Here is a 15,865-nt window from a genome sequence, read left to right on the forward strand (position 1 = left end):
TATGAAAGTGAACTATCAGATATTGAGTGTCTGCATCAAGATGGGAGGGAGGAAGGTGTGTTAGGAGAAGGGTAGTTGCTGGCATACTTAATCTGCTCTAGCTCAGAACACTAGGCTTTTTTTGGTAAAAGGGTTCAGAAAGCAAGGAATAATGCAGGCTAGTAAGTCTGCTGCCACTCCAGTACTCTTGCCTAGAAAATCCCATGTACGGGGGAGCCTGGTGGGTTGCAGTCCATGGGGTCGCTACGAGTCTGACGTGGCTGAGCGACTTCACTTTCAGTTTTCACTTTCACACATTGGAGAAGGAAATGGCAACCCACTCCAGTGTTCTTGCCTGGAGAATCCCAGGGACGGGGGAGCCTGGTGGGCTTCCGTCTATGGAGTCACGCAGAGTTGGACACGACTGAAGTGACTTAGCAGCAGCAGTAAGTCTGCTGCAAAACCTCAAAGTGCTATGATCATTTGTTCTACAAGTCTCTTCTAATCAGTCTATTCTCTCCATGCAATCCTGCCATATTGTGATCTTGATATTCACTGAGCAAGAACAGAGATGCTGTAATTGTGGGCAGGTTTCTCATTGTTCACTCTTTCAAGATTAACTGTTCTGCACAAGGCATTTTCTATAAATATGACAAGAGATGGAAAAAAACAGATGGGAACATTTCAATCCCTATTCACCTATTATTTTATGCTACCTTTGTTCTCATCTTAATAACATCAACTTTATGGATGAAAGAACACTATTGTATTACCCCCAGGGTTCTTACACATAGTAAAACTTCAGGTAACAAAATTTGTTTCATTTTATTTCTGTCATCTAAGCTGTGGTGTAGTAACTAACCTTGACCAACCCTAACTCACTTTCAACCTCTCCATCTCACCTGATTAAATAAATGTTATGTGTCCTCTATTGGTGTGCATATAGGCAAAAGGTCTTCCCTAGCCACTCACTGATCATTAATCATTAGTATAAGGATTTTTGTTTTTTTCTTTGTTGTCAGTTCATTAAGAAATAAAATAAAAAGCTAGAAAAATGATTTATTTAAGTATTTCAAAAATATCACCTGGCATGAATGAGACTTGGCAATGCAAGAATGTAAGAGGTATACAGGACCGACATCATCAAGCTATGGATTTGGAAATCTGCCTTAACTGTGAAAAGGTTTATTAACAGATCTTATGCCACTTACAAACTTCCCAGGTGACTCAGCAATAAAGAATCTGCCTGCCAAGGCAGGAGATATAGGAGACTCAGGTTTGATCCCTGTGTGGGGAAGATCCCCTGGAGGATGGAATGGCAACCAACTCCAGTATTCTTGCCAGGAAAATCCCATGGACAGAGGAGCCTGGTGGGCTACAGTCCATGGGGTCACAAAGAGTCAGACATGACTTAGCAACTGAGCATACACACATGCATTCCACTTATGCTATGTCCAACACAAAATACCTGCCTCATTAATTTGCTGTAACCAAGGCCTGAGATTAATTTATCTGGCAAATATTTACTGACAAATATTTATGTGCTAATGTTTTAGATGCTGGAGACAGATCAGTAACCCAAACAGACAAATTTCTGTCTTCAGACCTATAATACTATGGTGATGACGGTAGTTTACTCTCTAAACCATGTCTGTCTCTTTGCACCTTATGGACTATAGCCTGCTAGGCTCCACTGTACATGAGATTTGCCAGACAAGAATATTGGAGTGTGTTGCCATTTCCTCCTTCAGGGTATTTTCCCGACTGAGGAATTGAACCAACGTCTCCTACATCTCCTGCATTGGCAGGAGGATTCTTTATCACTTAACCACCTGGAAAACCCTCATTATGGATGTTTTACCAAATTATAAGCATATATGTCAGGTTGTATATTGTCACCCTGCTTATTTAACTTATATGCACAGTACATCAGGAGGAACTCTGGGCTGGAAGAAGCACAAGCTGGAATCAAGATTGCTGGGAGAAATATCAATAACCTCAGATATGCAGATGACACCACCCTTATGGCAGAAAGGGAAGAGGAACACAAAAGCGTCTTGATGAAAGTGAAACAGGAGAGTGAAAAAGTTGGCTTGAAGCTCAACATTCAGAAAACAAAGATCATGGCATCTGGTCCCATAACTTCATGGGGAATAGATGGGGAAACAGTGTCAGACTTTATTTTTTGGGCTCCAAAATCACTGCGGATGGTGGTTGCAGCCATGAAATTAAAAGACGCTTACTCCTTGGAAGGAAGGTTATGACCAACCTAGATAGCATATTAAAAAGCAGGGACATTACTTTGCCAACAAAGGTCCGTCTAGTCAAGGCTATGGTTTTCCCCATGGTCATGTATGGATGTGAGAGTTGGACTGTGAAGAAAGCTGATCACCGAAGAATTGATGCTTTTGAACTGTGGTGCTGGAGAAGACTCTTGAGAGTCCCTTGGACTGCAAGGAGATCCAACCAGTCCATTCTAGAGGAGATCAATCCTGGGTGTTCATTGGAAGGACTGATGCTAAAGCTGAAACTCCAATACTTTGTCCACCTCATGCGACGAGTTGACTCACTGGAAGAGACTCTGATGCTGGGAGGGATTGGGGGCAGGAGGAGAAGGGGACGGCAGAGAATGAGATGGCTGGATGGCATCACCAGTTCGATGGACATGAGTTTGAGTGAACTCCGGGAGTTGGTGATGGACAGGAAGGCCTGGCGTGCTGTGAATCATTGGGTCGCAAAGAGTCGGACACGACTGAGCGACTGAACTGAACTGAAGCACTCAGTAAATGATAGTTATTTCTATTATCATTACCATTTTCATTATAATTACTATAGAATTACTAAATATAAATGTCCTTTTTGGTCAAGTCTTATTTTTCACTAAGAGCAGTTGGGATATACTGTATGTATGAGATGGTTCTTATCCTCAGGAAACTGCGCTCTGCAGATAAATACAGATAATCACAGTACGCAGCATTACTGTTACCCTACCAGCACACATACAAGGACATGCATGCCCAGATGAAACGTACAGTAGAACTTTGGATCATTTGTTTTTTCTGTAATAGATTAAAGCCATGAATAGATGGCTAAGAAACTAGACAGTTATTAAAAAGCATCCATCAGGTACTCACTTTGTTCTAGAGGGAAATATACAAAAAGAGCACATGGTCATCCACTTGCTATGGCTGAGTTCAGAAGTGCTAAAACAAGTTTCATATTCTTCTGTTGATGAGCATACATTTATGATTCTTTTGTATTAAAAGTGTGAAAGGTCTCAGAATAAAAACTAAAAACAACAACAAAAAATCATTTGCTTTAATAGTTATTTCATTTTGGCTAGATTGTCAAAGGAAAATCCCAGCAAATATTTTAAGTTTTCTTTTCTATTGCTTTGTATGCAATTTAATAATTATCCTTAGTCTCCAAATTGAAAGAGTGGAAGAACTCCAGGTATCTTCTTGTACTTGAGATTATCACAGCAAAAACAATATGGAAAGTGTTAAAACCAGCAGTTTTGTTTCTTTGATTTCTCCTCATAGTCTATGTCTGATTTAAATAAGTGAGTAAATCTAAAGATTTGTGTTTCTTACAAAGGGATATTCAAAGTTAGGATCTTTTGAATCTCAAACAGTAAAAATAAAAGTCCTTCAGATTTTGGTCAATGAACTGTAGAATAATAATGCAAATATTAAGAAAAAAGTTATAAAATACTCTAACTTGAGGTGGTAACTGTTAAAACAACTGCTTCTAATTATCTCTAACTTCTTCTTGTTAATTGGTGTTTGGGCTGAAGTTTAGGAAAACAGGCCTTGGTAAGTACAATAAAAATACTAAAAATTACTTGTATTTTTCCAAAAAGTCATTCTTTTATATTTTGTTTAAAAACCCTCTGAGTTCTTAACCAAAGTGTAAGTTATAATGGGTCTTTTAAAATAATCTTTTCATTTTTAAGCAGTTTTACATTTAAAGAAAAAGTGGGAAAATAGTACAGTTGGTATGTATTCTTCAACCAGTCTCGTGATTAAGATCTGACTTAGTATGGTACATTTGTCTTGGCTACTTCTGTCTTGGATATATGGATTCATTACATATTCTAATGTATTTTCTATAGATTATAAGATAAAGTCAAGCATTTATGTACTGATACTTTTTAAGCTGACCTATCTTTATACTTAGAAATGTCTCTTAATAATAGGGTTCCTTGGTGACTCAGATGGTAAAGAATCTGCCTGCAATGCAGGAGACTTGTGTTTGATCCATAGGTTGGGAAGATCCCCTGGAGAAGGAAATGACAACCCACTCCAGTATTCTTGTCTGGAGAATTCCATGGACAGAGGAGCCTGCAGGCTATAGTTCATGGGGTCCCAAAGAGTCAGACATGAATGAGCGACTCTCACTCACTCACTCACTTACTCAGTGAACAAATACTGAAACATTACTATTATCTAAAGTCCACATTGTATCCAGGTTTCCTTCAGTTCAGTTCAGTTCAGTCGCTCAGTCGTGACCGACTCTCTGCGACCCCATGAATCGCAGCACGCCAGGCCTCCCTGTTCATCGCCAACTCCCGGAGTTCACCCAAACTCATGTCCATCGGTGATGCCATCCAGCCATCTCATTCTCTGTCGTCCCCGTCTCCTCCCGCCCCCAATCCTTCCCAGCATCAGAGTCTCTTCCAGTGAGTCAACTTAGGCTTTGCTAATGTCCTTTTTCTGTTCCAAGACCCTATCCAGGATACTACATTGCATTTAGTTGCCATGGCTCCTAGAGCTCTTTCCAGTTGTAACCATTTCTCAAACATTCCCAGTTTTTGATGACTCCTCAGTGATAAGAAAATCCCGTGGATGGAGAAGCCTGGTAGGCTGCAGTCCGTGGGGTCGCTAGGGGTCGGACACGACTGAGCGACTTTACTTTCACTTTTCACTTTCACACATTGGAGAAGGAAATGGCAACCCACTCCAGTATTCTTGCCTGGAGAATCCCAGGGAAGGCGGAGCCTGGTGGGCTTCCGTCTATGGGGTCACACAGAGTCGGACACGACTGAAGTGACTTAGCAGTAGCAGCTGCAGCAGCAGCAGTGATAAGAATTACTGGTCAGGTGGTTTTCTCAATGATTGGCAAGAGGGACTTGCCTGATGTTTATCTTATGATTAGACAGAGGTTATAGGTTTGAGGGAAGAAGAGCGCAGAGGTGCGGGGTCAATCTCAACACATCACATCACATCAATGGTACAGGCCTTCAGCAGGACTCACCAAAGTCAATGTTATCCTTGATCACCTAGCTGGATGTCGGTCAGATTTTTCCACTGTAAAGCAACTCTAAACCCCTGCTTCACAGTGAAGTTTTTAGAAGGAAGTCACTAAAATCTGTGCAGCCCACATTGTGGGTGTAGATTTAGTATTTTTTACCTTTAAATCTGACTTGAATTTTTCCCAATATGATGCTGTAATTAAATACATTTGAAATAGCTGGTTTTCAAAGATAGGCTTATGAATAGGACGGCTAGGGGTGACATTCCAAATGACAAGGGGACTCACTAGACAATTTCCAGTCTCAATGATTTCATCGTTTCTTTAGGTCTCAGTTTCTTTTTAAATTTGCAGAGACTCGAGAATTAAATTAAAAAACAGAGTTTTTAATATGCATCCATTACTTTACTCTGCTCTTCAAACGTTTACCCACAGTGCACATTATAAAAATCATCTTCCTTAAATTTAATACTTTTGCCTCTTTTGTGTGGTTTACATATTTTAGATTTATTAGTAAAATAAACTAGAAACAATAATGAAAAATCTTCACCAGTGGGTCCAACCAGTGACATCTTTCATCACTCTCTGTCCGTAAGCTTATCCAGAGGCAAGGCACCCAGCAATCCCAGTAACACTGGGAAAAATATTTCTTAGCGTCACACCCATGCAGGCACACACACATACACTTTACTTCCTTAAACTAAAATTAAGTTTATTAGGTGTCCCTGTCCATGTGTGCTGCGTGCTAAGTCACTTCAGTCGTGTCTGACTCTTTGCGACCCCATGGACTGTAGCCCTCCAGGCTCCCCTGTCCATGGGATTCTCCAGGCAAGAATACTGGAGTGGGTTGCCATGCCCTCCTCCAGGGGATCTTCCCCACCCAGGGATAGAACCGGAGTTTCTTCTGTCTCCTGCATTGGCATGTGGGTGTTTTACCACTAGCGCCAACTGGGAAGGCCTGGGATAATACTATTCTCTGTTGTTTAAAATGTTAATTCAGAGTGTAACACATTGTCAAAGGCATAATAAAATAATAGCTATTCTTTAAAGCTTACTGTGTGCCAGGAAATATACTAAGAGCTTTACATGAAATGTCTCATTCAGTGCCCCCAACAATTTTATGTAGTACGCTCCACTGGTAAAGACTATATTTGAGGCAATCAAAGTTTAGAGAGTATGTTAGATTGATTACATTATGGTTTTAATGAATGGCCTCTCTGTATGCATGTCTTTTGCCTTGTAACTTATAACCCTGTAGTTCCCTTCCGTACTACTTCTGCCCTTGTGACTTGGTTTGATCAGGGGTCAATGGCCAATTTGATGCAAGCAGAGACTTAAAAAAGAGCTTGTGTGTTTCTGAATTATACGTCACTTCTCTGTTCACCAAGAGGATAAGCCCAGGTTAGCTTGAGAATATGACCCATCTAGTCTACTGGGGAGATAAAAGAAACATATGAGACGACGTGAGCATGGCCAAGCCATCCGTATCCTGAACAAGGCAGCTCCCCACTGACCTGTCCGCTGACCAACCATGAGCATGATCCCAAGTCTCAGTGACAGGACCAGGACCAGGGTGAGGAGAGGGAGGCACTTGCCTTGAGTGCAAAATATAAGGAGGCACCAAAAACTCAGAAATAAAAACAAATAATATTTTAATTCCACAGTTCAAGAATGAAAAATAATGAAAACATCTATGATAGACAAAATGTCAAAATTTTAAATAAAAACAGGATCAATATTACTGACTGAATTTTTATCAGTCCCAGGGTATTTTCAATGGCTTATAGAAAGGAAGGAATAATATTCTAAAAAATATTTTATATCATTGATTCTTCTGTTGTCATGAAGGAAAATGATAAGGAAACATGAGAAAACTTGAAATTCTGATAGTAGTATCATGTTATTTGGCAAGGGTAAAAGGAAAGATTTGTGAGACCAAAGTTCAGTGGAATTATTCAGAAGAATAGATGTTAAGCAAAACTATATGCCTTTTCTTGTGTCTACATGGATTTAATTTACAATTTACATTTTCAGTGTTTTTGAGTTGAATTAGTGAATCATAAGGAACAAATTTGCAAACACTAAATCTATATAAAATGTACATGGACACACAATGCAAAATAATGCCACCCGGAGCTTTCATGAATCAGACTTCAAGCATCTGTGTTTCTTTTGAAACCTGACAGACATCTTTAAAAAATTCAATTAAATGTACTCTTCGGTTAAGTTTCCTATTTCCAGACTCTCATGGGCATCCAAGGGTTCACACACTAATTAATCTCCTACAAGATGGAGGGTTATCACTCTTGAATCGTTTGAAGAATACAATACGTGGTACATATGTACAGCATCTTCAACCCTGAGCCTCCTTTTCACTGCTCCTATTGTGTTTTGCTTTTTTTGCATTAGAATACCTCTACCTTGAATGAATAGTAAAACCATAACTAACATTCACAGGTTACTGAGATCCTGAGGTTAGGACACATTTCAGCAAAAACAAATGCCTGTCAAATTGACAACAAACTGGATGAATTCAGTCCTCAGCTGGAGTATGGTATTTTCACATCTGTAAAGGGTTTTCCTTCACTTCCCTGGAAAACCATTTGGAATGGAGAAGGTTAAAAGCCCCTGCCCTTCTTTAAAAAAATTTTTTTGAGTGTAAGAAAATAAGTTCCCCCACATAGAACATATGTGACATTAAACCTATAATACATTAAGAAGTCAACTTCTTTGGGCAAACTGCCTTCAAAACAGCATTTCTTATAAATATTAATTTTTTTTTCCTTAGCTATATGCCAGTTGAGAAACCAGCATTCAGGGATTTGGGTGTCTACTGAAGTCAGTGAAGAAAGGAAGGTTGGCTAGGACAGAGTTAAGTAACAAGATATCTAGCAACCCACTACAAGATCTCCAAGCCATTATCAACCCATTCACCCACACTTGAGAATGCTATTTGACTAGTGAAGAATCTACCTATTTTCACTTTTCAGAGCTTGCTTCTTTCTCTTGTCCAAGATGTAGCCATGGAAAGAAATGCCCAGTGTAAAGAATTTTGCTAAACTATTAAGTTTATAAAAGAAAAAGAATGTTCATTACTTTGCATCCCTGATATTATGGAGAATAATGACTTTAGCAGTAAATGTCTTTTCTCTCTTAAATATTCATAAATCACATGGCCCTCTAAAATATCACTGGGGATTCATACTATATTTGTTATTCCAAAGATGTGAGGTTACTTTTGGAAAATCAAGATAATTGCCGAACTTGGCACTGCTCCAATTTCTGTTTTCTCAAACATCACCAAGAATGATCTCTTTGTCCTAATGATCTAGTATGTCACACGTGTGCCTGAACCTGCAGACTTGGATTCATTTAAAAGAGAGAGGTAGTTTTTAATCCCTTCTGGATCTTCAAATTCTTTATGTTGCTTTGACTTTCCTAGTTTGAATAAGCTTCATGTCAGAGGAGACGGAAACAAAAGTCTCTGTATTTTGTTGTCTATTATTATCAGAGCAACAATTCCAGGCAGAGTACCTAACCCTTCTTTCTTCTTCTATGTTGAAACACAGATAAAGAAACTCCTCTGCTTGACTTGAATGTTTTCCTCAAACATAGGCTTAATTAATGCAACTTAACAAATCCTTCAGAGCATCTGCATGCATGCTCACTTGATCAGTTGTGTCCAGCTCTTTGCAACCCTATGGACTGTAGCCTGCCAGGCTCCTCTGTCCATGAAATTTCCCAGGCATTAATACTGGAGTGGGTTGCCATTTCCTTCTCCAGAGGATCTTCATGACCCAGGGATTGAACCCACATCCCCTTCATTGGCAGGTGGATTCTTTACCATTGAGTCACCAGGGAAACCCTCCATTTGTGCATACTATCTAGTAAGATGAAAATCTTTTTCATTGTTTTCACCTGATGTGGTAGAATTTTACACATATCTTTGTGTACTAATGTAATTTGTGTAATAATGTGTAATTTGTGTAATAATGTAATTTTACATTATTAAAACATCTGTTTTATGCATGCTATTAACACATGCTAAGTCTTTATAGAGCTAACATCCTATTAACTCTATAAAGAGTCCATCAGACTCTCTCTTGAAAATCACTGGACATCTCTTCTACCACTGATGTTTACCATGAGAAATAAACACCACACCTAAGGTCCTCAATGTCACTCCTGAGTGGCAGAGCTTGACAGGTAATGGGAGGTAGCCAAACACAAAGGTATCAACTACTGAGGGGATGCCATAAGTACAGGAAAGGTAAAGGAGACAAAATACAGGGAAGTGGCGACTTACTTGACTAGATCGCTGTATTCTTGCTCAGAATATTCTTATACCGAGATATCCAAAATGTACTGGCCTTTAACATCTCAAATGTTCAGTTGTAGTGTTTTATCTTCCTTTCTTTCCTTCCCCCACAAATATCAGATTACAGGAGTTTTGAGTTGACACTGGATGTACCTGCTTTAAATGCTTTTTTCTTAGTCTTCATGAGATACTTCCTCCCTCCTCAGCAGATGGGCATTATGTTATCATGCAGCAGGCCAAGAAAACTAAAGTCTGTTCTTTAAAGGCGTTAGTATATTTTCCTGTGCTCTTTTCATACATGCCTTATTTCTTTTCCAAAGTCACAAACTTCAACTAGGTGGGGGAGACAGAAATAACATACAAGCTCCCAAAGGCTTCTGTTTCCTAGTTAGAATAAAGAATTAGATGCACATAATAAAATGCTGTCCTGCTCATGTCTGAATGGTGAGCTATCAAATAAGTTTATAAAAGTATCTGTCCTCTTATTGCTGCTATTGATATTCCTCACAAGACCTAGAACAAGGCCAGACATAGAAGGTACAAGGGGTCCTCAAAAACTGCAAAAATGTTAACCAAAGTGTTCTTTTTAGTAAGGATTATTTAGCCCATATAACTCATTCTAATTATAGAAATGTAATTTCTAATTATAGAAATATAATTATTTCTAGCTGTCTTTTTGTTGTTGTTGATCCATGGATTCTTTTGATTCATAGTTCACTAAATCATTTTGACTTGAAATAATTCATCTTTTCAGTATAAATGCTATCATCCTTTAAGTAAAGATGTGTTCTGTCTATAAAATTGAGATAATAATACCTCTTCAGATTGTTTTGAATGGTGAATAAAATGGCTTATATCAATACTTTGTGGATGACACAGCACCTGTGACATAGTAGGGATGCAAGAAATATGTGACCCTCCCACAATGATTGAAAAAAATTATTACCAGTGACAGATGTGAACTTCCAAAGTCAATTCAAATTAAATCTATGTGGCCATAATAAAATAATTTTAAATTATGAATGAAGCAAGTGAGTCATGATCCATCATAGTATTATATTTATTAAATTTTCCAAAACTATTTTTTATTTAATCAAAATGTGAAAGGCTCTTAGTACATGTATCAACAGCACAGCCCTTAGAGGAGAGGTATAATAAATCAGCCTTCTTAGAACTCTCATAAGATTCTTTCCCTCTACAAGTTTGCCATATCATTTGGAAAACTGAGTATCTTTTAAGAAAATATTTGGGAACTGATTTGAAATTCTTACATTTTTTTTGTCTACACTGGCTTCTTCCTGGTCCCTCTCATTCACACTGAATTCTTTGCCTTCTCTAGAGCTCTTGAATCTCCATGAATAACTAAAGACGTCTGAGGAGAATACAAGACTCTGGGAAACACAACAGGGAATGTAAGTCTAGAGTCAGTGACGTTTAAACTGAGATATGGATGGTGGAAGTTGGTCAAGTACACAGGGATGTCAAATAGCTTAGGAACCAGTTGCAAAGGTTCTAAGCCCCTACCTAGGGAAAGGGAGACCACAGCACTAGTGAAGCGAATGACAGTCTGATGCAGCTAAAGCTAGGGTGAGAAGCAAGACTAGGGTAAAGGTACCATGAACCACTGTTGTTCTATTCTTTTGCAACCCTTGTAAATAGTGAATTTCCTGGCAAGTATCATCTCTTATGTTTCTTATGTAGTTTTTAACCAATATTCCATGCATTAAAAAGATGCTCGGGGCTGGTATACGTGGATGACCCAGAGGAAGGATAAGGGGAGGAGGGAGGTGGGAGGGGTTTCGGGAGGGGGAACTCATGTACACCCGGGGCGGATTCATGTCAATGCATGGCAAAACCAACCAATATAATATTGTAAAATAATTAGCCTCCAATAAAAATAAAAATTAAAATAAAAAAAATTTTGTTAATTGACACACTGACCATATAAAGGAATCTAGCATATTGAGAAGTCTCAGATAAGTTAGGGTCTATGCACACACATGCTCACATACACATTTATTGGTTATCAACAAATACCAGGCACAACTTAAGGCAAATATTAATTTACTTAATCCTCTTTACTATTATCCTTATTTTACAGAGGACACTAAAGCTCAAAGAAATTAATTAACTTTCTCAAACATAAAATCTACCAAATAGCATTTAATACCTAGAAAACCAGGTAGTAAAGCTTCGGGGCTTGAGCATTTAATCACTACACTATAAAATATTTTATGATTTTTTCTATTAATTGTTTTAAAATGTGTTTTGTAAAGGTCATCTTTCTGATTCCCACTAAATTCTTCACTACCTCTACTCTACAACTACTTGCAGTCCAGACCTTTCATGTGAACCTAGATCTAGATCTTAGCATCAAACTTCCCACTAAGAGGATCTAAATTTGAATATAAAACAGGCACTTAAACTCATTCTGTCCATGTCTCAAACTGAACCCATACTTCCCTCTCAGAATGTCTCTTTTTCCTTTATTCAAAACACCCCACTATTTATCTAGGTGCTTAGGACAGAAACTTTTTGCCCCCTCAATCTCCATATCAATGTAGGCACCACCCCTCACCCTCCCACCTTAAGGTTTTTCTAATTGGACCACTTCCCATCTTTCCCTCTGTTATTATCTCTATCCAGCCTCCTCCTCATTCATCTAATTGGTCCCTTTGCATCTGATTTCCCTTACAACACATTCTCACAGTGTGGCCAGAATGTTCTTTCTACATCTTGATGACTATCACTCTCCTCCCCAAGTACCTTTAACAGCCTTCACTGTCACAAGGACTAGGTATTAATCTATTAGGAAGACTGACTTTAAGTTCCTTCTCTAGCCTTTTTTTCTTGCAAATTATAGCACATGCCACATATTTACTTTGTTTTTAAAGATACTTTCAGTTTTTCAAAGAAATCTCTCACTTGTAGCCTCTGCTCATCCTACTCTTTATGCCTAGAATGTCCATTCTTTACTTCTTTTGGCTAACTCCTACTGGTTCATGGGAAAACAACTAATAGGTTGGATGATACTTGAGAGTGTCTGGATGACATCCCAACTACCAATACTGATCCCACATACTATAAACATGTCAGATGGTCACATCACTCAAGACAGAGTCCATTTCATTAATATTTGCAGCTTTAAGGTATGCCACAGTATCTAGTACCACAATGGGTAAAATGTTTGTTGAAAGAAGTAATTTCTTTTTAATAGAATCTCAAGTGCTTAAAAATGGCACATCTCCATTTTGTCTGCCTTTTCCCCTTTTTACCTCTCTGCATTTTATCTCCCAGGTCTGTGTACATAATTAGCTACAAAGTCTGACTTTATATGAACACTTACCCTAAATTATGGAATTATAAGAATGAGAATTATAAATTGTTTAGGAACCATATTTTTAAAAAAAGAGCTCAACTTTTCTCCATGCAGTGACTTAGCTTTGGAATGTAAAACAATTTCAGAATTCCTTTCAGCTGGCACATTTATTTTCCATAAGAGAGCAATGTTGAGATGTGTGCATGGTTGTTTCGTTTCTTTATGTTATTTTCTCAACTCCAGCTTTCCAGCTCAATCCTTAGCACATACTAGCCTACAGAGAACGCTGGGACTCCTGAGTTCTCTGAGGAAGGACAGGCTCAAGATGCTCACCATAGGCTATTAATACATTCTCTTGCATGATTTATTAGAGGTATTTCCCACTATGGTGACAGGCTTGCCTGGTGGCAGAGAACTTCCTGTGTGCATTAAAACAGGCTCTGAGGCTATGTAGGGAGAAAAATTTTATGGAATGACTTTGGGTGATGCAGCTGCAGAATCAATTAGACTGAACAGAGCCCTTGGTTGCCAATTTTAGTAATACTAGAAAAATGAAAATGCTGAAGCTGGTAGTCACCCAGATGTTTCAGCCCTGCTGACTGGCACATCAGTGTGCATTCTTCCTGTTCTGTCTTTGGTTCCTGGGCATGCCTCATGATAAAAATAAGTACTGCTCTTACTCTCACATGAAGTCCAATTACTGGACAGGCTCAAAATAGTACAGTAAGAAACATATCCATTGTTCCATTTTCATGGCGCAGAGTCTCAGCCACCCCACAAGTGAATCATCAGGAGGGTCCATTACAAAAACAAAAAAATAAGGAAGAAAAATAACTTCAAAGAAATACTGGGGAACTAATAGCAGTATTAACTGTCAAAATGAAAAATTTGAAATAAAATTTGAAGCTTATTTTTATTAGAAAGCAAACTTTCCCCTATCACCTTTATCAAATATATATAAATCAAATATATTCTTGAGATATATATCTTTATCACCTTTATCAAACATGTATACTGATAAATATATATAACATACATACATAGTAATCTATACATATATATTACTACATATATGTGTGTGTGTGTGTATATATATATATATATATATATATATATATATATGGCTATCATACTTTTCACCCTTTAAATGCTGGCTTTATATAAATAGTTCCAAAGTCCAACTTTATATTTTTGATGAATGACGGATACAGTCTTCTAGGACAAGACTTTCACATTTATTTTTCAGAACTGGCAATTCTTCTTTATCCTCTTGTTTCTACAAATGTCAAAGTAATTCAGATAAGAAGGAAAAGTCTTTTATTCTAGACACAAATTGTTGTGAATCCCTGTAAACCCAAGAATGACCTGGGTCAAAACTAAATGAACATATCTTTCTTGGCTTTGTCAGCTGAGAGGGCCTAGAAGGAATGCTAATCCAGTAGGAATGGGTTGCCCAGATATCAATTTTTAGGACCATTCTCCAATAAAAGAAGCCTGAGTGCCTTGAGAAACAACTGACGCTAGGATAAGAACAGAAAACACACAGAATAATATACAAAACATAATGCCAGAAAGCAGTGTTAAAAGACCAAAACCTGATGTGTATATCAAAAGGACAAAGAAACCAACTGAAATAGCTCCCGACAACCAGTTAGAATAATCTGAAAAGAAAAAAGTATTGGATTATAGCCCAAAGTATAAAATAAACAGCCATGAGTCCATACTGATACAAATGACTGTATCAAGTAATGAAATGGGGGAGAACAGGAAGTCCTCCTGTGCAGAAGGATTCTGATGCTTCACCTGAATACTTAACCCTCAAGGAGGTAAAGTGTAGACAACTGGCATTCCCCTGGGGTGATTTACCACAGCACTATGACCCTAATTGGGGTGGGAGACCTTGGTGAGGACTGGAGCATCAGTCTTTACCCCTTAAGTGGGGGATGTGCATGGTGATTTCTTTCCACAGAGGACAGTATGATGTAGGAGTTGGGGTGTGTGTGGGGGTACTTGACAGCAGAGAATCTTGGCAAACACTGCCCCAGCCAGATGATCAAGGGTAACAAGTCCTATTGGCAGTCTGTACCACTGATGTTGAGAGGGTAAGAGGCAGGAAGGCTAGGGGCCCCCAAATGGAAGAAACAGGCTGCAAGTGTCAGACATTTTTTCTCTCTCAAGAGGCAGGAGGAGACAAACTACAAGTGTCAGATATTTTTCCTTTCTCTATACAAAATTAAAAGGAGGTTTCTTTTAAAATTCTGTGTTGCCTGGGCAATACCTGGTTCCACCTGAACTCAACTTTTCTCAAACTTTGTGCTAACCAATGCATTTTTCTTATGAAAATGTTTTTCTTAAGCTATGTTAATGAACTATGTATTTACCCTAGATGCTTTCTTCAAGTCTGTTTGGTTCCGCCTAAGACTCAGAACCGATAATGGCTCAACAAACCAGTATGTTTTACTCATACAGTTGTTCTCCTAATCTATGTTAATGAGACTATGTGTTTGCTTGGAAACCTGCCTTTCTTCAAGATTCATGTCGATCCTTTTATGGCCCAGGATGACTCACTTCGTGCCAGTGTTATCTCAAAATGCATGTGTGGGTGAGGGGCCTGGTGCCACTCTCTGAGTTTTGAGACATTTCCTCTCTCTAATTAGCAGCCTGCTAGTAGAGATATAAGTTCCTGCTAAAGACCAGAAGAGGGGTACTCTTTCTGACCCCTTCTGATGTCTATGTCAGAAGCTTTCTCTCTCTCTTTTATACTTTAATAAAACTTTATTACACAAAAGCTCTGAGAGATCAAGTCTCATCATTGGCCCCAGATCGAATTCCTCTTGTCTGGAGTCCAAGAATCCTGGCGCCTTTCAGAGTTCAGCAGCGACCTTTCAAAGTGATGTGATGTGTGGAGATTGGCACTGCATCTGTAGTGTTTCTTGCCTAAACCCATATCCTCTGCCTAATCTTGAGAGAAACACTGGACAAGTCCCTCCTGAGGG

The 15,865-nt window shown here is 38.6% G+C and overlaps 1 protein-coding gene across 9 annotated transcripts in view; it reads right to left on the reverse strand.

Moving 5' to 3' along the window:
* Positions 1 to 15,865, reverse strand: part of BANK1 (B cell scaffold protein with ankyrin repeats 1) — a 360,244-nt gene that overhangs the window by 136,459 nt on the left and 207,920 nt on the right. The window lies entirely within an intron of this gene.

Source organism: Moschus berezovskii, chromosome 5 (genome assembly GCF_049115385.1).
Source record: "Moschus berezovskii isolate FMDL1 chromosome 5, NW_MosBer_1.0, whole genome shotgun sequence".
Lineage (NCBI taxonomy): Eukaryota > Metazoa > Chordata > Mammalia > Artiodactyla > Moschidae > Moschus > Moschus berezovskii.